Source organism: Carcharhinus amblyrhynchos, chromosome 11, assembly GCF_965287045.1.
Source record: "Carcharhinus amblyrhynchos chromosome 11, sCarAmb.v2.hapA, whole genome shotgun sequence".
Taxonomy (NCBI): domain Eukaryota; kingdom Metazoa; phylum Chordata; class Chondrichthyes; order Carcharhiniformes; family Carcharhinidae; genus Carcharhinus; species Carcharhinus amblyrhynchos.
The window spans coordinates 14,815,499-14,821,911 of NC_137334.1; positions in this window are offsets into that span (position 1 = coordinate 14,815,499).

Genomic DNA, 6,413 nt, shown 5'->3' on the forward strand with positions numbered 1-6,413 from the left:
CTTTGAAATGAACCAGCCACTGAGTGATTGAAGGCTGCAAACATAAGGGCAAGATATTAAAATTAAATACAGGCCAACGACACTGCGCACAATCCAGACCCTTCCAATTGGCTTTTGGTACTGTATGTAGCACTTCTGATTACGAATGAAATGCCACAGGGAGACAAATAAAATGCTGAAATCTGGCCGCTGCCATCAGACTTGAGCAAAACAAAAACCACACATTCCTTGGCTGGGCTTCAGAAAGGGTTTGGATTGTTGAGGAGAGGCAATGAGGGCCACAAAGTGTGCTGGAATTTACTCCTGCTGAGCAGAATCACAAGAACGCCAAGCCTCAAGTGTAGCTCACTTGGTACCATGTCAAGCATTTGATGTTTCACAACCTTTCAACATACCAGATGTATTTGCCGCATTTACTCTGTGTGTTGTTGCTTGATAACCAGGCCCCAGTATGGAGTGAGAAAGAGACGGAGGCATGAGGATGGAAGGAAAGAATGATGGAAGCACTCCAATCCATATTATTCGATCCATAAATGTGAGGTTATTCACACTGGAAGCAAAAACAAGAAGGCAGGTTACTACCTGAGTGACTGTAAGTTGGAAGAGGGGATGTGCAGTGGGACCTGATGTCCTTGTGCACCAGTTGCTGAAGGTAAGCCTACAGGTGCATTAGGCGGTAAAGGCGGCAAATGGCATGTTGGCTTTCGTTGCGAGGTTTCGAGTGCAGGAGCAGGGATGTGTTGTTGCAATTATACAGGGCCTTGGTGAGGCCATACCTAGAGTATTGGGTGCAATTTTGGTCTCCTTTCCTGAGGAAGGATGTTCTTGCTCTCGAGGGAGTACAACGAAGGTTCACCAGGCTGATTCCAGGGATGGCAGAACTGATATGAGAAGAGATTGACTAGGTTAGGATTATTTCTGCTTGAGTTCAGACGAATGAGGGGGAACCTCAGAGACTTATAAAATTCTAACAGGACTAGACAGGTAGATGCAGGGAGGATGTTTCCGATGGTGGGGGAGTCCAGAACTAGGAGTCACAGTCTGAGGATTCAGGGCAGACCAGTTAGGATGGAGGTGAGGAGACATTTCTTCACCCAATGTGTGGTGAGCCTGTGGAATTCATTACCACAGGAAGTAGTTGATGCCAAAACATTGAATGTATTCAAGAGGCAGCTAGATGTGATGTATCTGGATTTCCTGAAGCATTTGATAAGGTGCCACACCAAAGACTGCTACATAAGACAAAGGTGCACAGTGTAATACTAATTACACTGTAGTGTATACATTACAGAGCAATGTATTAGCATGGACAGAGAATTGGTTAACTAACAGAAAGCAAAGAGTGGGGGTAAATGAAATCTTACTGGTTGGCGATCAGTGACAAGTGGTGTGTCTCAGGGATCAGTGTTGGGACTGCAATTATTCACAATTTACATAGATGATTTGGAGTTGGGGACCAAGTCTAGTGTGTCAAAATTCACAGATGACACTAAGATGGGTGGAAGAGTGTGCAGAGGATGCTGAAAGTCTGCAAAGCGACACAGATAATCTAAGTGAGTGGACGAGGGTCTGGCAGATGGAGTACAATGTTGATAAACGTGAGGTCATCCATTTTGGTAGGACTAACAGCAAAAAGGACTATTATTTAAATGGTAAAAAAGTGCAGAGGGACCTGGGTGTCCTTGTGTAGGAATCTCAAGGAGTTGGTTTGCAGGTGCAGCAGGTAATTAAGAAGGCAAATGGAATTTGTCCTTCATTGCTAGAGGGATGGAGTTTAGAAACAGCGAGATTATGTTGCAGCTGAATAAGGTGCTGGTGAGGCCAGACCTGGAGTACTGTGTACAGTTTTGGTCTCCTTACTTGAAAAAGGATATACTGGCACTGGAGGTGGTGCACTAGGTTGATTCTGGAGTTCAGAGGATTGGCTTATGAGGAGAGACTGAGTAGACTGGGACTATACTCATCAGAATTCAGAAGAATGAGGGGAGATCTTATAGAAACATAAGATTATGAAGGGAATAGATAAAATGGAAACAGGGAAGTTGTTTCCACTAGCGGGTGAAACTAGAACTAGGGGGCATAGCCTCAAAATAAAAGGGAGCAGATTTAGAACTGGATTGAGGAGGAACTTCTTCACAAAAAAGGGTTGTGAATCTGTGGAATTCCCTGCCCATTGAAACAGTTGAAGCTACCTCACTGAATGTTTTTAAGGCAAGGATAGATAATTTTTTGAACAGTAAAGGAATTAAGGATCATGGTGAGTGGGTGCGTAAGTGGAGCTGAGTCCACGAAAAGATCAGCCATGATCTTATTGAAAGGCGTAGGCTTTAAGAACCAACTTTAATGAGGAGGGCAAGAGGGATAGAGAGGAGGATAGGATTTTTTTTATTCATTTATGAGACATGGCCATCACTGGCTGACCAATATTTATTGCCCATCCCTAGTTGCCCTTGAGAAAGTAGCTTCTTGAAACTCTGCAGTACTTGCTAACCCATTGCAGAGGGCAGTTGAGAGTCAACCACATTGCTGTGGCTCTGAAGTTACCATGTCAGCCAGACCAGGTAAGGACGGCAGATTTCCTTCCCTAAAGGTCATTAGTGAATAGATGGGGTTTTTCTGACAATTGACAACGGTTTCATGGTCAGCAGTAGATTCGTAATTCCAGATATTTTTTATTGAATTCAAATTACAGCATCTCCCTTGATGGGATTCGAACACGGGTCCCCAGAATATTGGCTGAGTTTCTGGATTAATAGTCTGGCAATAATATGACAAGGCTGTCACCTCCCCTAGTTTGTGGGAGTGAGATCCCCCCCCCCCCTCATTTGTCGGAACAATCCTAACCTAGTCAAATTCCCCTCATACATCAATCCTGCCATCCCTGGAATCAGCCTGGTAAACCTTCATTACACTCCCTTGAGAGCAAGAACATCCTTCCTCAGAAAAAGGAGACCAAAAGTGCACACAGTACTCCAGGTGTACCTTCACCAAGGCCCTGTATAATTGCAACAACACACCCCTGCTCCTGTACTCGAAACTTCTTGCAATGAAGGCCAACGTGCCATTTGCCTTCTTCCATTGTTTAGGGCCATGGTCAACAATGGTAGAGCAATTAAAATTAGGGAGGCACAAGTCCAGAATTGGAGATCACAGATGGTTGTAGGGTTGGAGGAGATTACTGAGGGAAGGACAATGCCTTGGAAGGATGAGTCAGTTCCTCATTGTTACTTCCTCATGATTGCCCAACCTGCCACGCCAACACTGAGCACTCCTCAACCCTTTCCATAGTGGCCCAGGCCTTTGTGCAGCAAATGGGCACAAGTGGGGCCTTAGGAGGGAACCTAGACTGCAGCTGTGGTGTACCCCAATCAATGACACACATCATTGAAGACCGAGTCCCCAACAAGATTCAGCAGAGGGTCCCAGAGAGAGCCATTTAGCTTCTGTGGGAGCTAAAGCTTGATGATTACTGTAAACTAAATTGCTACATTACTAAAAAATATGCTCACTGTGTTTGCATATCACTCTTTCTGGCCAATGCATTACAAGGACAGCTGGCAAGTACAGTGGGCCGGAACCCAACATTCAGTGATTCATGTAATCCAGCCACAGAATTGAGGCACACGTGCTCCTGCTGTGAGCTCTAAAGGAACAGGGGTGGAACAGTGTGACAGGGTATGATATCAACCAGAAAGATAAGGGACTGATCCGAGACAGTGTAGTTGGATAGCTGAGGTAAGTGACTGCGCCACTGTAAACAATTGGAAGGCTTCTTTGGTGGCCAACTGACTTTGTAAAACGTAAACTTTGGTGGCAGTTTTAACCAAATCTATGCACTGAAAAATTGATGGGTCTGGGTGTCACATTATTTTGGTACTCATTCTCCACTGAAATCAGTGGGCAGCGATATTGGGCAGAGCTTTGAAAGAGAGTTCCCCCTGATCCTGTGGGATTCCCGATGGGCTAGGTTAAAAATATCTCCTAAAACGTTTGATTAAGACTACTTGTTCATCAAACCATCTGCATCCAAATGGGTGTGCCCACCTTGCATAGTGTAAAATCACAGCCCAGGCAAAATAATGCGTCTCCTGCTCTGAAGGTCTTTTTGTATGGATGTAGTCATGACAAGAAGATCAACTCTTCCTCTGTTGAGGCCTATGAAAAGGAAATGTGCGATCCGCTTTTCTTTCTCATACAGACAGTAGCAATTGTTCCCTAAGTGATTTCCTTTTACTGTTGGGAATAATCAGTTCATAGCTCATTAATGTCATGATTGTTTAGCACTGCAGCTCAGCCTTGAACCAAACAGTTTTTAGATGTCAGAAGTGATACTTATATGTCTGCAGTGCAATACTATGGGCTTACATTTTGGCCATACTCTACAAAACCTATTACATATTCAGAACTGAATGTTCAGTCACTGTAATGGTCAGGCTAAAGGTCCCCACCATTATTGGGGCAGCGTGGTGGCACAGTGGTTCGCACTGCTGCCTCACAGCGCCAGGGACCCTTGTTTGATTCCCAAATTGGGTCACTGTGCAAAGTCTCCACATTGTCCCCATGTCTGTGTAGGCTTCTTTGCGGTGCTCCAGTTTCCTCCCACAATCTGAAAGACGTGCTGATTAGGTGGATTGGCCATGCTAAATTCTCCCTCAGTGTACCCAAATGGGTGCTGGAGTATGGCGACTTGGGGATTTTCACAGTAACTTCATTGCAGTGTTACCGTAAGCCTACTTGCTACAATGATAAGCTTTAAAGTTTGGAAATTCCAAGAAGATGTTAAAGACACCCTGAGATCATTAACAAAGATATTTCATCCCCAAGTTGAATTTGGTGGCAGTGGTAATAAGCCTTTAAGGGATAGCAGCATGACATCACTAGAAGGGAAGGGTGTCGTGCAATACAGTCTTGGTTTCACTTTTGCCTTTGAGCAGAGCATATCCACACAGCTCTGCTGCTGATGTCTTCAAAATTTCTGCCTATAAATGTTCCAGTGTGCCTATCCTAAATAAATGAACACACAACATATTTACTCAATCTCAACATCAATGGGGACAAAATAGAAAGGGTCGAGAGCTTCAAGGTTTTAGTTGTCCAGTTCACCAATAACATGTCCCTGTATCCCCCCATGCTGACACTATAGTTACGAAAGCCAACAAATGCCTCTACTTTCTCAGAAGACCAAGGAAATTTAGCTACGACTATCACCAACTTTTACAGATGCACCATAGAAAGCATTCTTCCTGGTTGTATTGCAGCTTGGTATGGCTCCTGTTCTGCCCAAGGCCATGAGGAACGACAAAAGATCGTGAATGTAGCCCAATCAATCAAGAAAACCCAGCTACCCAGCCATTGACTCTGTCTACACTTCCTGCTGCCTCAGAAAAACAGCCAGCATAATTAAGGACCCCAAGCACTCCAGATGTTCTCTCTTCCACCTTCTTCTATCAGGAAAAAGATAGAAAAGTTGAAGGTTGCATACCAACCAACTCAAGGACAGCTGCTTCCCTGCTGCCATCAGACTTTTGAATGGACCTACCTTGCATTAAGTTGATCTTTCTCTACATCCTAGCTATGATTGTAACACTACGTTCTGCACTCTCTCCTTTCCTTCTCTATGAACGGTATGCTTTATCTGTATAGTGTGCAAGAAACAATACTTTTCACTATGTTAATACATTTGATAATAATAAATCAAATCAAATTATGAATGGTTGGTACCTTTATATCATCATAACAACTTGACATGGTGTTCAGCGGTGGTCAAACAGCAGGGCAACATGACTAAGTAAAGATGTAGTACGTTGAACAAACTTAGATCCTGCTACATGGCACAAGAAGACCCTCAATGTTTTGGCCAGACTACAACAAAGTTGCAATATTGGAGAATGTTGAGAACACAGCAGCTAACTGCACAGAAAAGCTTCCGTCCTAAGGAAATTGGCAACAGCTTGTTATTGGCCAAGACTGACACAGAGCAAGTGCCAACATATTACCTCTACAAATTCTAAAAGACATGTATCCACAGATGTGGAGAGCCATGTTGAAATCTACCACAGTGAAACTTTCAGTATATAGTTCACTAATTCCAAATGCCAGATCCATAGTCCTAGAATGCAAGTACTGTCAATCCTCCTGGGCATCACAAATTCCGTCTTTGGAGACTAAAGGTCTCACAACTGTAGGTCGACAAGAATACCATCATCTCACACTGGTGACAATTTATGGAATCCGTCAGATCGCCTATGGCAGGTCAACCCCAGAAACCACTCCTATCATGTCAGTTCACAACCTAACATCAGCTTATCCAGAATGTTTCAATAGAATTGGCAGCTTCAGGAGAGCTACAAGTGCATCAACTAATCAGGTCAACCAATATTGAAGGATTCAACACAGTATGTCTACAAACATGA